The following is a 13813-nucleotide window of genomic DNA, read 5'->3' on the forward strand; positions in this document are numbered from 1 at the left end:
AGTGATGATGATACAAAATTAAAAATTTTCCTCATATGGTTTTGAAATTCATTTTATATTTACTGTCCTTATATCTAGCAAAAATTCCCTTTGCTTTCTTTTGTACTTCAAATACCAAACTTTTTCACAATGGATTCAGCCTGGTGTTCCTTGTGCATACATTTATCTTGGATACAAGCAGTGTAATGTAAGTACTCTTTATGCTCTGGGTACCATATTGTTTTATTTGTCCTACTCAGAATTTTTTTTTTTTTTTTTTATATATCATAGGTTTTCTAGTATTATGGAACTCGCTTAGAGCTGATAAAATTGTCCCCATTCTCTGTCAGGGAACAGAGTATGCTTAGATGTAACAATGCCATGTTTTAGTAAAATACAGACTATTGGATCAGTGTGAACTCTTTCTCTTTTTAAAAACTTTGTTTTGGCTTCATGCCAATCCAGAAGTGACCATGGAATAAAAGATCTTCATCAATAACTGTTTTTCTTTTCTTAGTGACTTGTGATAAAACATGATATATACCTTTTAGTTCTGTGCATTTGAAAATTCCTCAAAAACCTCAATCAAGTCATTATTCCAATGAAGTGACCCAAACATTTTGAATAAATTTTCCTTTTTCTTTTATTATGGTAAAATATATGTAACATAAAATTTACTATCTTAACCACTTTTAAGTGAAGAGTTCGGCAGCATTAGTACATTCACACTGTGTGCAGCCATCACCACCATCCATCTCTAGAACTTTCACCACCCCAAACTGAAACTCTGAACTTATTAAACCACAACTCTGCATCTCCCCAGCCCAGCCCCTGTTCACAACTATTCTACTTTCTGTCCCTATGATTTTGACTGTCCTATGTACTTCATATAAGTGGAATCCTACAATATTTGCACTTTTCTCTAAATTTTCCCTTTTTGAATGATACTGCAGCATGAAGGAGATGACTTGGACCCCTAAAATGGTTCCTTCACTTTCCAGTCAGCAGAATATGGTAGGAGACCCATGAGGGTTTCCCCATTAGCCCCAGTGAGGGTATGCTTCAATTAATTTCATCGGAGACAAATCATCTCACATACTACCAGACTGATAGAATATACCACACTCGTATGAGAATACTTTTAAGTTCTTGGAGCCAACGGTATAAAAATTGAAATAATAAATTAACTGAAAGTATTCCCTCTTGAGTGTGTGTGTGTGTGTGTCCTCATAAAGGAAAGGATTTTGCTTGGTAACAATAATTAATCTCCGGGGGAGCCTGGGTGGCTCAGTCGGTTAAGCATCTGCCTCTGGCTCAGGTCGTGATCCCAGGGTCCTGGAATCGAGTCCTGTATCAGGCTCCCTGCTCAGTGGAGAGCGTGCTTCTCCCTCTCATTCTGCTGCTCCCCCTGCTTGTGTGTGGTCTCTCTCTCTTTGTCAAATAAATAAATAAATAAAACCATTAAAAAAATAACTAATCTCCATAAGCCGTATTAGAGTTTACAAAGGGCTTTTTCACAGACCCCTTCCTATGAAGCAGTAGCCTTGAAAAGGTTAATGTTCATTCCCACGTTTAGATGCTACAGTTGGGGCTCATTGAGATTCACTCCCTTGCATTCACAAAGCAAATGAGTGGTGTTGCCTGGGCCCTGAGTACAGTCCCATTGTGTTGACCCCACACCCCTCCATCTCGTTAACGACCTCCCAGTGGCACCGGAAGCCATGTCAGCGTGTGGAGTCCCAGGCCGGTGCACTAATCAGCACAGGCCGTACTCCTTCTTTTCGTTTGACCTTCTAAGAGACCTTTCCCTACGTCCAACTCTCTGCTACTCACTCTAAGGACCCGGCACTTGACCTACATATTGTGCAATTCCCGGAGGGTCATATACTTCCCATGTCTGGCGAGGAGCTTCCCCCAGGCCTGCTGCACTTAAGGATCAGGGGCTCTTTGTCTCACCAAAACTGGGTCACATTACAGATAGTGGGGAGAGATGGTGTGCGACGGGTTCAGAGCGGCAGCCGACCGAGATCCGTTGCTGGCAACAAAAGTGGAAAATGGCTTATGCTACAGTCCAATATGAAATTGCAAACAATTAAAATAATAATAAAAAATGCTGCCAATGGTATTTCAAAAAACGCTCACAATTTAAGGAACATAGTGTAGAGCATCTTGGTTTTGCTTGGTAATCTCTCAGCTCTGTGTGTCTGGTCTGTGGAGGAAACAACGGCAAAGGGAAGGAGATACGAAGCAGAAACCTCGCCTCTGTGCTTTCTTAACTCTTGGAGCCTCATGTCCCCGAGAGAATTGTCGGAGTGGTTTTTAAATTAAAAAAAAAAAAAAAAATGTAGCTTGGCAGGGCTGTGGAGTGTTTTATTTCTTAAACCATTGCCGGCCGCAGCCATGGACAGAACCATCTTCTGCTGGTCCTGCGACACTGCCAAAGCAGGGAAGTGTGTTGTTGTGCGCCTTCATCTCTCCCTCCTTCTCATTTGCTCCTATTTTCCATGGCACTTTGATCCTTTCTCCTTTTCCACTCCAAATTGGTCCCTGTGTATTCTGTGCCAGTTGGCATGCTTCTGTTAAAGAAGTACTTTGCTAATAATATCCTAGCGTTCTGACTTCTCCTCCACTGTCTCTCACATCCTCTCTGGGTAGAGTTGGTTACTCTGAACCCCGCGGCTGAATCTCATTAGTACGGGACTACTCAGCTCTACCTTCTTCACTTTCTGTAGAGATTTACCAAACATCTTTTTTTCCAAAGAGTTTAAATGTTTTCAAAAGTTTCTCTTTTTTATTAGATGCCATTTTGTTTTAACAATTTGATAAAAAGATAATCATTAAGAATTAAGGCTGATTTGTTAAAGTCGCCTACTGTGGTTGAGGCTAGTTGAAATACAGTTTTTAGTTTGAAAAAGCAAATCTGATCAAGAGATACCCTAATAGAGTGGCCCAAAAGCCTGTCCTTCTAGCCAGCTGTGATCTCCTTCGTGGGTTAGTAGGCCTTCCAGACTTCTATTCTGCATCAAAAATAAGGAGTGGAAGATTCCACTTACCTCCTGGCGTTAAAATGCAACAGTTCTATGAATTTATAAAATAAAGAGCAAGCTTGGCGTGTTGCCTGGGGACTCCTAGGACTCACATTTCAGATGCTCCTGGCTGTGTATTTCTAGAAATCAATTTCCTCATTAGTCCTCTTTCAACTTATTTTGAAATTTGGCTTCTGGATTTTTTTCTGTCTCATTTCCCCCTGCAGCCCGGTACCCTGTGTTTACTTCTAGAAGTCAGCAGCTTCTCTAGGTGCTTTAGAACAAAGCTATATCAGCCACTGAGAGCTGTACGTGGCATATCAGTAAGGGACTTTCATAGAAGAATAACTTTTAAGGCAGTGCGCTTCTGTCCTTTGTTTTCTTTTTTAGCCCATTGAACCCTTGTCAGGCATAAATGTGTGGCTTGGTTTACATGAATATTTTATCATTATACATTAACTTTATCTGGAACATGATTTTTTAAAGAGTTCTGTTTGAGTAAGTATGTTTTTATTATGCCCTAGGCCTTGTTTTTCTGTGGAAATGTGCTTTCAGTGTTATAATAGAAGTCTATTGGAAAACAGGATTAAAATAAAAGCACTTCATTTTGGAAAGCAACTTTTCAATAATACTGTGTCTAAGGCCTTGATAAAGTTTTTAGGCTTTTAATATTTAGTAGGGCAAGTTATAGGTTTGAGAGAACACTCTTACATTCCACAGAGGCAGCACACCTTTGTGTTTCATAAAGGAAGATGTCTAGGCCTTAAATTAGGTAGCGTTGGACCCTTAGCTGAGCGATATTGGATAAGTCATCTCACGTCTTTGAGCCTTGGCTTTTCACCTGTAAGGTGAGGGCAGTACTAATCACTTCCCGGGCTTAGAGCTAAACACCATCTAGCGGCCAGGAGGCACTGAACAAATGGGGTTGGGGTGATTTTCTATTATGAGATGGGAGAGATTCCAGTTCTTCCAGCGCGGGGTACCATATATTATTTTTTGCCTTTTGGACTTAGGCATGATTGTGCAATTTAGCTATCACTTTAATAAATTTGTCTTTAAATGGTATCTACCAATGGTTTCCTTCATACCTAAAACCAGCCTTTTATCATATCCTCAGCCCTAAAAATTAACTGTCACCAAAGTGAGTCAGTGATTTATTAGATGCTGTTTTTTTGTTTTTTTTTTTTTTTAGCCAAACAGTGCTTCTGTGCTTCTGGTATATAGTTGAAATCTCCACCATATTAGTCATTTTGCTTCTCTACTGGTTTTCTAATTTGAATCATGAACATTTCTCTCTCTTTCCCTCCCTCCTCTGTGCTTTTCTTTCTTTCTTTCTTTTTTTATTATGTTATGTTAATCACCATACTTTACATCATTAGTTTTTGATGTAGTGTTCCATGATTCATTGTTTGCATATAACACCCAGTGCTCCATGCAGAATGTGCCCTCTTTAATACCCATCACCAGGCTAACCCATCCTCCCACCACCCTCCCCTCTAGAACCCTCAGTTTGTTTTTCAGAGTCCATCATCTCTCATGGTTCGTCTCCCCCTCCGATTTCCCCCCCTTCATTCCTCCCCTCCTGCTATCTTCTTCTTCTTCTTTTTTTTTTTAACATATAATGTATTATTTGTTTCAGAGGTACAGATCTGTGATTCAACAGTCTTGCACAATTCACAGTGCTCACCATAGCACATACCCTCCCCAATGTCTATCACCCAGCCACCCCATCCCTCCCACCCCCCACCACTCCAACAATCCTCAGTTTGTTTCCTGAGATTAAGAATTCCTCATATCAGTGAGGTCATATGATACATGTCTTTCTCTGATTGACTTATTTCGCTCAGCATAGTACCCTCCAGTTCCATCCACGTCATTGCAAATGGCAAGATTTCATTCTTTTTGATGGCTGCATAATATTCCATTTTATATATATATATATATATATATATATATATATATATACACATATACATATATATATATATATATATATATCACATCTTCTTTATCCATTCATCTGTCGATGGACATCTTGGCTCTTTCCACAGTTTGGCTATTGTGGACATTGCTGCTATAAACATTGGGGTGCACATACCCCTTTGGATCCCTACATTTGTATCTTTGGGGTAAATACCCAGTAGTGCAATTGCTGGGTAGCTCTATTTTCAACTTTTTGAAGAACCTCCATACTGTTTTCCAGAGAGGCTGCACCAGCTTGCATTCCCACCAACAGTGTAGGAGGGTTCTCCTTTCTCCACATCCCCGCCAACATCTGTCATCTCCCGACTTGTTAATTTTAGCCATTCTGACTGGTGTGAGGTGATATCTCATTGAGGTTTTGATTTGGATTTCCCTGATGCCGAGCGATGTTGAGCACTTTTTCATGTGTCTGTTGGCCATTTGGACATCTTCTTTGGAAAAATGTCTGTTCATGCCTTCCACCCATTTCTTGATTGGATCATTTGTTCTTTGGGTATTGAGTTTAAGGAGTTCTTCATAGATTTTGGATACTAGCCCTTTATCTGATATGTCATTTGCAAATATCTTCTCCCATTCTGTCGGTTGTCTTTTGGTTTTGTTGACTGTTTCTTTTGCTGTGCAAAAGCTTTTTATCTTGATGAGGTCCCAATAGTTCACTTCCTTTCATTCAGCATGTATTTCCTGAGGGGCCGTTACTGGCCCGACACTGTTCTAGGTCCTAGGGTTACAGCAATAAACAAACCAAGAGGCCTTCTTTAAATGAGATGCTTGGAGAAGGCCTCTGTGAGAGGGTAACATTCAGGCTGGGCAACCTTTATAACATGACATTTGTGACATAATACTACTCTGTTACCTTTACCCAGAGGCTCCTGAAATGCTCCTGCTTCTCAAGCAATGTTTCAATCTTTGAGGTTACATTTTCTAGATGTATACAGCCACCTGGCTTTGTCTTAACCTCGTCATGAATTCCATTTGATTCTTTCTCAAAAATACCTGGGAGGTCATATATGCCAAGGATGGCTCTACCCTCTTTTTCCTATGAACCCTTCCACTTGAACTTTTCAACATGGACTGAAAACCTACTGTGTCTCAGGTATTATACTGTAAAGTAGAAGGTAACGTTAATGATACTGAATTTGATTCCTGCTTTCATATAGATTGTGTTCTTGCCTGAAGGTAGAGATTATGCATCTAAACACATCCTTATTTACATAAGTAAATAAATGATAAAAGTACTTATGTTGTATTTGCGTATGTTGTAACAATCCTGTGAGCTAGTTACTGGTTATAGTCCACGTTCCAACACTTAGGTTGCCACCACATGGTTATAAGGCTTGGCAGCATCACTGGCTTCTCAGTCAGCATTCCTGCAGGAATCCAACAAATTCAAGCCATCCTGCTTGATGGCTGTTTTTTGTTGTTACGTTGATATCTGCATTAGCAGTGGCAGTTCTGCATTCTTACCCTTTATTTCTTTATTTTTTTAAGATTTTATTTATTTGAGACACAGAGAGAGAACATGAGTTGGGTGGAGGGGGGGGAAGAGAGGGGCAGAGGGAGAGGAAGAACGAGAAGCAGACTCCCCACTGAGCAGGGAGCCCGACAACGTGGGGCTCGATTCTAGGATCCTGAGATCATGAACTGAGCTGAAGGCAGATGCTTAACACACTGAGCCACCCAGGTGCCTCTGCATTCTTACCCTTTAAACGAAAATTTTGGAAACCCCCTTAGATGACCACCCTGCTGCCCACAGTGACCCCAGTTTGGATCTAAGTCAATCTGTTTCTCTTCTGGGCCACCTGTTAGGCTACAGAAAAGGAGACACATAACATTTGTGGACTTCACACTCACGTAGCATGTTTCTACTGAGGAATTCAAGGCACTCTGGATTTTTTATTACTTTTAATTTAAAATAACCCTGAGCTTTAAGATGAAAGAGGTAGTTTTCTTGCCTACTAAATGGAGTAGCCTGAGCACAGGGGACCTTACCTCATGCTATAATAGCTCTATTGCTGAAAAATGGCACTGAGGCTGGAATCTTGCAAATCCAGGCAGTGACAGTGATGACGTAGCTTGCAAGGTAGAGAAATTCTACAGTGGAGAGGCGAACAAAACATACTATCTCTCCATTTTTTCAAATTAGAAATTTAGCTTTATGTACATTTGCCCTAAGGAAATATGACCTGCCTTAACTACATTCTTGGACTAGAGTTGTTAGTAGAACCTTCAGTCTGAGGCTCCTTGTTGAGATGTCAGTGACAAATGACCTTCCATTTGTCTATAGAAAAAACAAAGCTTCTCATCTGGCCGACAAGATTTTTCAAAATCAGGGCATCACCTATACTTCCAATCTTATTTTTTGGGTATGGGCTATTTTTATATAAATAAATGTATAAAATATATATGCTGTTAGTTCTGCAGGCCCCACTTCAGCGGATTGGCAGGTGGTATTGAAAAGCTGTGGACTCAACACTACTCTTGCTCTCCATCAGTAGGTATGAAGTTTGGCAGGTATATAAGGAACATCATTCTTCTGGGATAGGAATTATTCTGTTCTTCTGAGCCTTAAGTGCCTGGTGTGGGCCCCTGGGTGCCTGGGTATTCACAAGCATCTACTTCTTTATGCCCCTCAAGAATCTGCCCTGCATTTTCCTGTTGTTGGAGTGAACTTAGAACCCATCCTTTTCCCGCCAATGTCTTCTCCCTGGCCTTTGGATCTTGCTCCTTCTGTTTGTGATTTTCCCTGATAATCTTCCTCAATTTTCTGCCTCAAAATTATCCTAGCTAGATACAGCTTCTTGTTTATGCATTTTTCTTGTCTTTAGAACTTTGCTCATGTTGCACTCTGGCCTGGAATGTCTTAGCCAATCAAACTCCCACATCTTTGAGGACCCAAGTAAGATGTCAATTCCTCCAGGATCACTTCCTCAGTCCCTAGACTTGGTGAATTTTCTTCTTTTATTCTTCCAAGGTAAACTGAATTGTAATTTTCTGTTTTGTATTATTTAAATCAGTTTCATTTAATAATTTTCAACATTGACAACTCTTCTAGAAAAGCATCCAAGCACAGGACACAGAACTGCATCAAACAGCATTCTTATGCGTAGCTGACAGACATTACAACTTCCAGCTTTCTTTGTGACACCCCCAAGCTCACTGGTGAACTCTGCTTCCGAGTACTCCTGCAAAGCCCACCACAGGCTCAGTTCACGTTCTCAACCCACCAGCGTCGGTTCCCATGACCACACTTATAGGGCAGTAACAGAAAAGAACACACACCATAGAACATTCATCGTAGTTGACAAAGGGGTAGGGGGGGATCCAAGTATCATTTCACTTAACATATTCAACTAACATGGGTTATCTAAGAACAAAACTCACTTAAAGTCTCCCAACAGATGTGGATGTCCTTTAACTGCAAAAAACATTTGTACATTATTTGCTATCTTTGCTGTCTGCACACTCTCTCACCAAAGCCAGAGGACTGAGAGACACATCTCGCCAAGTTGAAAAATATCCATTATGCACCACCAAGTCTCTGCACGGGCTCTCTCCTTTTCTCGATCATACTAGCCTTTCATGCCTTGGCGCCACCATCAATCGCACACAAAATTTCAAAAGTTCCAACAGCCTTCTGGTTCCATATCACAGCCTTGTGTTCATAGCATTGGTACAACTCTATGAAATAAAGAGTAGCAGATAAAAATGGGACACCCACTGTCAAAAATGCAGCCTCTGCAGCGAGCTGACAAATTCTTGAATGAGAAAGCGTGTAGACAGAAATATTCCTATGGCAGAGTATTCACAGCATTACTTTCAGTGAAGTGCTTCCTCCATAAACATTTGAAATGAGATGAACTGCAGAGATTAAATGAAGGTTTCATATTGCATTTTTGCATATGAAGGGAGACAAGTGTTAAAAAACAAAAGCAAAAACAAAAGAACTAAACACTGTGACGCCATGATTTCCAAAAAAAGGAGATTTGTACTAAGGAAAAAATGCATATGATGGGGTTCAAATTAAGTCAAGGAGAAAAAAATGGGGTGCCTGGGTGGCTCAGTTGGTTAAGCGTTTGACTCTTGATTTTGGCTCAGGTCATAGCTCAGGTCATGACCTCAGCGTTGTGAGACTGAGCCCTGAATCAGTCTGCTTGAGATTCTCTCTCTCCCTCAGCCCCTCCCCCTGCTTGCACGCACATTCCCTACTTCCAAAGCTCTCTCTAGAATAAATAAATAAATAAATAAATAAATAAATAAATAAAATCTTAAAAAAAAAAAACAAGGAGAAAAGAATGTAGTTCTAATCAATGATTTCTATTTTGAACATGCAAAGAATTCACTTAACATGTGCAGGGATAAAATATTATTGGAGAAACTTTTTGATATCAGTTGTAGTGTGTTGGCTTTTACCAATCAGGCAAACAGCAGTTCACTTTTAAACACTCAATAGTTCTACCCTTTATGTAACAAAACTTTTAAAATTCCTTTAGTTTTTCCTCTTTTTTCTAAAGAAAAAGGCCAAAGATACTGCTGAATATATTCCACACTGAACAAACCAATTTTGGAAATTCTTCATACATACGTATTTTACAATATACTTACTATGTGTTTAGAAAAATTTGAATTCCCACCAGTCTATACTAACCCCACTGTCTACATTCCCCAGCCAGAAGATTTAAAATCCACACTTGAGCCAAAGCCTCCATTAATACTGCTGCCTGACCTTGCGTTTGATGCATATCCCCAACCCATTGCTGCACCTGAATTAGAACTGCTATAGGAGTTATTTCCAGAACCAAAGGCCTGATTTGGCTCCCTGTGCATGTTATCTTGGATTTGGTTATTACCTGATGGACCTGGCTGGTTCTGCTGACTGGCTGATATGCCCATCGTACCCCAGCTGCTCTGCAGTGCTGCCTGGGCTACAGACGGATTAATGCTCAGCATCCAAGTTCACCCCTCCACCCATATTGCTACCTTGATTGTTTCCTAAACCAGCTCCTCCCCTTCTACTGTTACCAAATCCACCCTGATTCCCAAAGCCATCTGGATTACCACCAAATCTTCCACTTCCTTCTGTCTATTGCTATTGTGCTTAGGTTCAGCATTGGATATATGAAGGCCGATTCCTTTAATGATCAAGTGCTCTCCACAGAGAGACTGGGCAACCCGATCATCTGCCAATGTAACGAAGGCAGACGACCTGAATGGTTGGGAATAAAGACAATGACCACTTCCCTGTCCTGGCAAAAGAACTGCTGCATCTCACGGCAGTCATGTCCTCAGTACAATGCCCAACAAACACAACACCCTCATGCTTCTCAAAGGCTCACCTGGGCATTGCTTAGAATTAGGAAGTTTCCCAGTGACACCATCGTCTATCGATCCTATGTTGCTGTGACGTTCCTTTCACCTGGGTTCCAGATTCAGTAAGACAAAGCTAAACCCCTTTCAATGGCCACTTTTAGTATCTTTCTTGACCCGAACCATAAGAACATCTCCAAAGGTACTAAAGTATTCTTTTAGATCTGTTCAGTTTTTTCCATGGGAGACCCAACATTATTAAGTCAGACGTTTTCTGGACAGCTCTTTTCACGTTCACTGCTGATGAAGTATTGGTCTCATCCATTTTTCGTTTGTTATCTTTGGGATAGTTGACAACATATACCAGATTTCCCCAGCCAGCCTCAGGGGCATGGAGAATTTCTTCTATCAGTTGGACACCTCTCATACACTGAGACACTGGATTCCTGGAGCGCAGCCCACATGCCCCTGGAAACTGGGCTATAAGTACAGAAAGCAGCACTGTCCCATCGTCTTCTGATGATATTTCAGTGGGTTCATAATTCTCATCTTCAGTTACCTGAATATATTCAGACATCTTATTTTTCTACTAGGTTGCTGCTAAGAAGTGTCACAGGGAAACCAAAGCAGCAAAGGACCCAAGAGCAGCCCCGCTGTCTCTTCACTCCCACTGTAATTTCCTGTTTATATATATATTTCTAATAAGATCCTGCTTCTGTCCCATCCCATTCCCACCCTACTAGCCTGTGAAATTTCTCAAGGTAAGAACCAAAGCAGTCATCTTCACCTGCCCAACACTCTAAGATATTGTTGGACTCTCAATAAATGTCCGCTGGAGGACCAAATGCTTCTTGGATCCCTAGTCACTAGCTGGGGTTTTATCAGCCTGGAAAACCTTTCCTGGAATCATGACTTGCTCATTGACCATGAGTCCTTACCGTGGACTCACCCCTCAAATCAGACTATGATGAATGGGGCCAGATTAGAGAAGATCCAGCTTCACCATTTCTTCATGAATGTTAAGGTATGCCAGGACCTTTGAAGAAGGGGTTGGGGTTACTCTGAGAGACTTCCCTTTGGCTTGCCTCTGTGGTATGCATCCATTTATTTCTGGATGACTTCCCCATCTTCATGGGCCCATTGTTGACTGCCCAGCAGACCCTGAAGTCAGAGACATGTAAATTATAAGATACACCTCCAAATGCCATACATGTTCCCATCTTTGTACCCATTTTTATATTGTATCTTCCTGGAATGCTCTCCACTGACTTCTCTGTTTAATTAAACCCTACAAATCCAAATTTTATTTCAGGTTCTAGCTCCTTTGTGAAGTTTCTTTAACCACCTAAGCTTATATTAAGCTTTCTCCTTTGTACTCCTCTTAGTTTCTAGATTCCCAAACTGGCTCTTATCTTTCTTTTGTGTTGTCAGTTTCTTTCTACATACCTATGCTGTCTTCTCAGTAGAATTATCAGCTTCGCCAGGGTGGGTGTTTTCACTTGGGAATGCCTAAATTCAGAACATGTGGGGATCTCAGTGACATAGGCCACAAGAGGGCAGAGGGTGGGAATGGCAGAACCAGGTCAGAGATAAATGGGGAGAAGTTGACCTGTCTATGGAGGGCTCTCAGGGGCCTTGGGGCTGGCCGGTGCTCTAGGTCCCAGCCATATGGGGAGATTAAAGGTGGTTCATGACAATGCTGAGATCAAGGAGGCCAATCTGCTGTGTGGAGTGGGTGATGTGAGGGGACTCTGGGCATTAGGATTGTATTGTGGCTCCAGTTAAACAATGTTCTCCTAAGAGCAAGCCATTCAGGCTGTAGGAGCAGTGAAGGCTCTGGTAATATCGAGGCAGAGAGGGAAGAAAGGCTCCCAGATCAGTAGGAAAGAGGGTTGGGCTAGCAGGTTGAGGCAGAAGCCCAAACAATATGGTGCAGGGGAGGAAAGGGTAGGAGGAGGAGGAGAAGGAGAGAGAGAAGGAGGAAGGGAGACAGGAAAAGGAAATGAGGAGAAGGTAGAGAGGCTAGCATCAAGAGAGAAGAGAAGGGAGAAATAGGCAAAGAGGAGAGAAGAGAAAGAGAATAGGAGGCAAATGGAAGTCTGAGAGGAAAGAGGGAAGAAGAGAAAAAAGATTAGAAGGGGAAAATCAAAGAGAGGGGAAGGAAATGGGAAGGCTTATCCCTGCAGATCACCTGCCTAAATAGTCCAACCCAATAGTCACGCTAGGAGGGTGGGTCAAGTTGCATTATATCTCTCTAAGATCACCATCGACCTTTACCTCCCAAATAGAGACTTTGACATAGATAACTGCCATTTTTGGAGAGTGTGAATAAAAGCATTTTAAGAAAATTTGGCTGCACTTGATTTGCATTCACTATACATTCTACATTATGTATACATAATCTACATTAAATGTACATTTCATCTATTATACATGTATTCTTCACTGGACACAAATGCGCTGTGATTGCTATACACATGCAGCTTTGGAATGGATTTTCTGACTACCTCACTATACCGGCTGCTTCTACCATAACCACATTGTGACCAATAAGCCTGAATTCCTGTGCACAGTCCTGGGTTGGCCTCAGTTCCAGTCACAGCCAGCTTGTATGTTGGAGGCTGCTGGTGCATTCCTGGGCCTCTTTAGAACTGGCTTATCTCTGAACAGTGTCCAGATGGTTGAGAAAGGTGGTCATGATGCAGCTTTACCATCCAAGTGAGGACAGCAGCAAGAGTCATTCATTCCCAGTGCCCTAACATGTTAGCTATGAATAGATGAATGCAGTTAAAATAATACTTGGGTGTACCGTGAGGCTGCTAGGATGGAGAGATAAGCACTTATGACCCTACTTAGCTTCCGAGACCAGACAAGAAGTGCTGCCATCAGGCTGGTATGGCCATAGACGAGATAAGCACTTACCATACGATCTACGTTTACTTTTATTTGTGTTATTATTGGTGTAGTGCTTACATTTTCACATGCAGTATCTGCCTGATCTTCACAGATACTCGCAAGGCTGACAGAGTTGGCATGGTAAACTTGCTGGACTACTGAGGAAGTGGAATTTGGCTAAGGTGATACGAATGCACACAAGGAGCCCCAAAAGTCCTCGCTACCTAGTTGAGCGCTGTTTGTACTCTTGGGAATAGCCCGGCCAAAGAAAAATGATTATTTCTTTATCATTTCGGAATGGTCACAAAATAATATATGGTATGCCCTGACAAGCCCCCAGTAAATGATTTTGCAGCTGTATATTGCTTGATATACTTTAAAATGTTTTAGTTTCAGCTAAGGTTTATTTCTGTGCTCTTTCTCCCTTATCTTTCAAAATTGGGAAAATAATCCTCAGAATTTTAAGGCTAAAGGGCCACTGGGACCAAAGGTTCAAAATAAAACGGGCTTCAAAACTGCTTTCAGTTTTATTAGTGTGTGTAAAACTGATATTGGGTGGTGATTGTGTGCGGTTTTGAGGTTATCCCTTGTTGAAGTGAAAAGACAAGGCGGTCATTCCAGGAGGA

General features: G+C 41.4%; 1 pseudogene; it reads right to left on the reverse strand.

The window, feature by feature from the left end:
* Window positions 1-9641: 9641 nt before the first annotated feature.
* LOC118537999 (TAR DNA-binding protein 43 pseudogene) lies at window positions 9642-10869 on the reverse strand (annotated as a pseudogene).
* Window positions 10870-13813: the final 2944 nt, after the last annotated feature.

The sequence above is a fragment of the Halichoerus grypus genome, chromosome 3, assembly GCF_964656455.1.
Source record: "Halichoerus grypus chromosome 3, mHalGry1.hap1.1, whole genome shotgun sequence".
Taxonomy (NCBI): Eukaryota; Metazoa; Chordata; class Mammalia; order Carnivora; family Phocidae; genus Halichoerus; species Halichoerus grypus.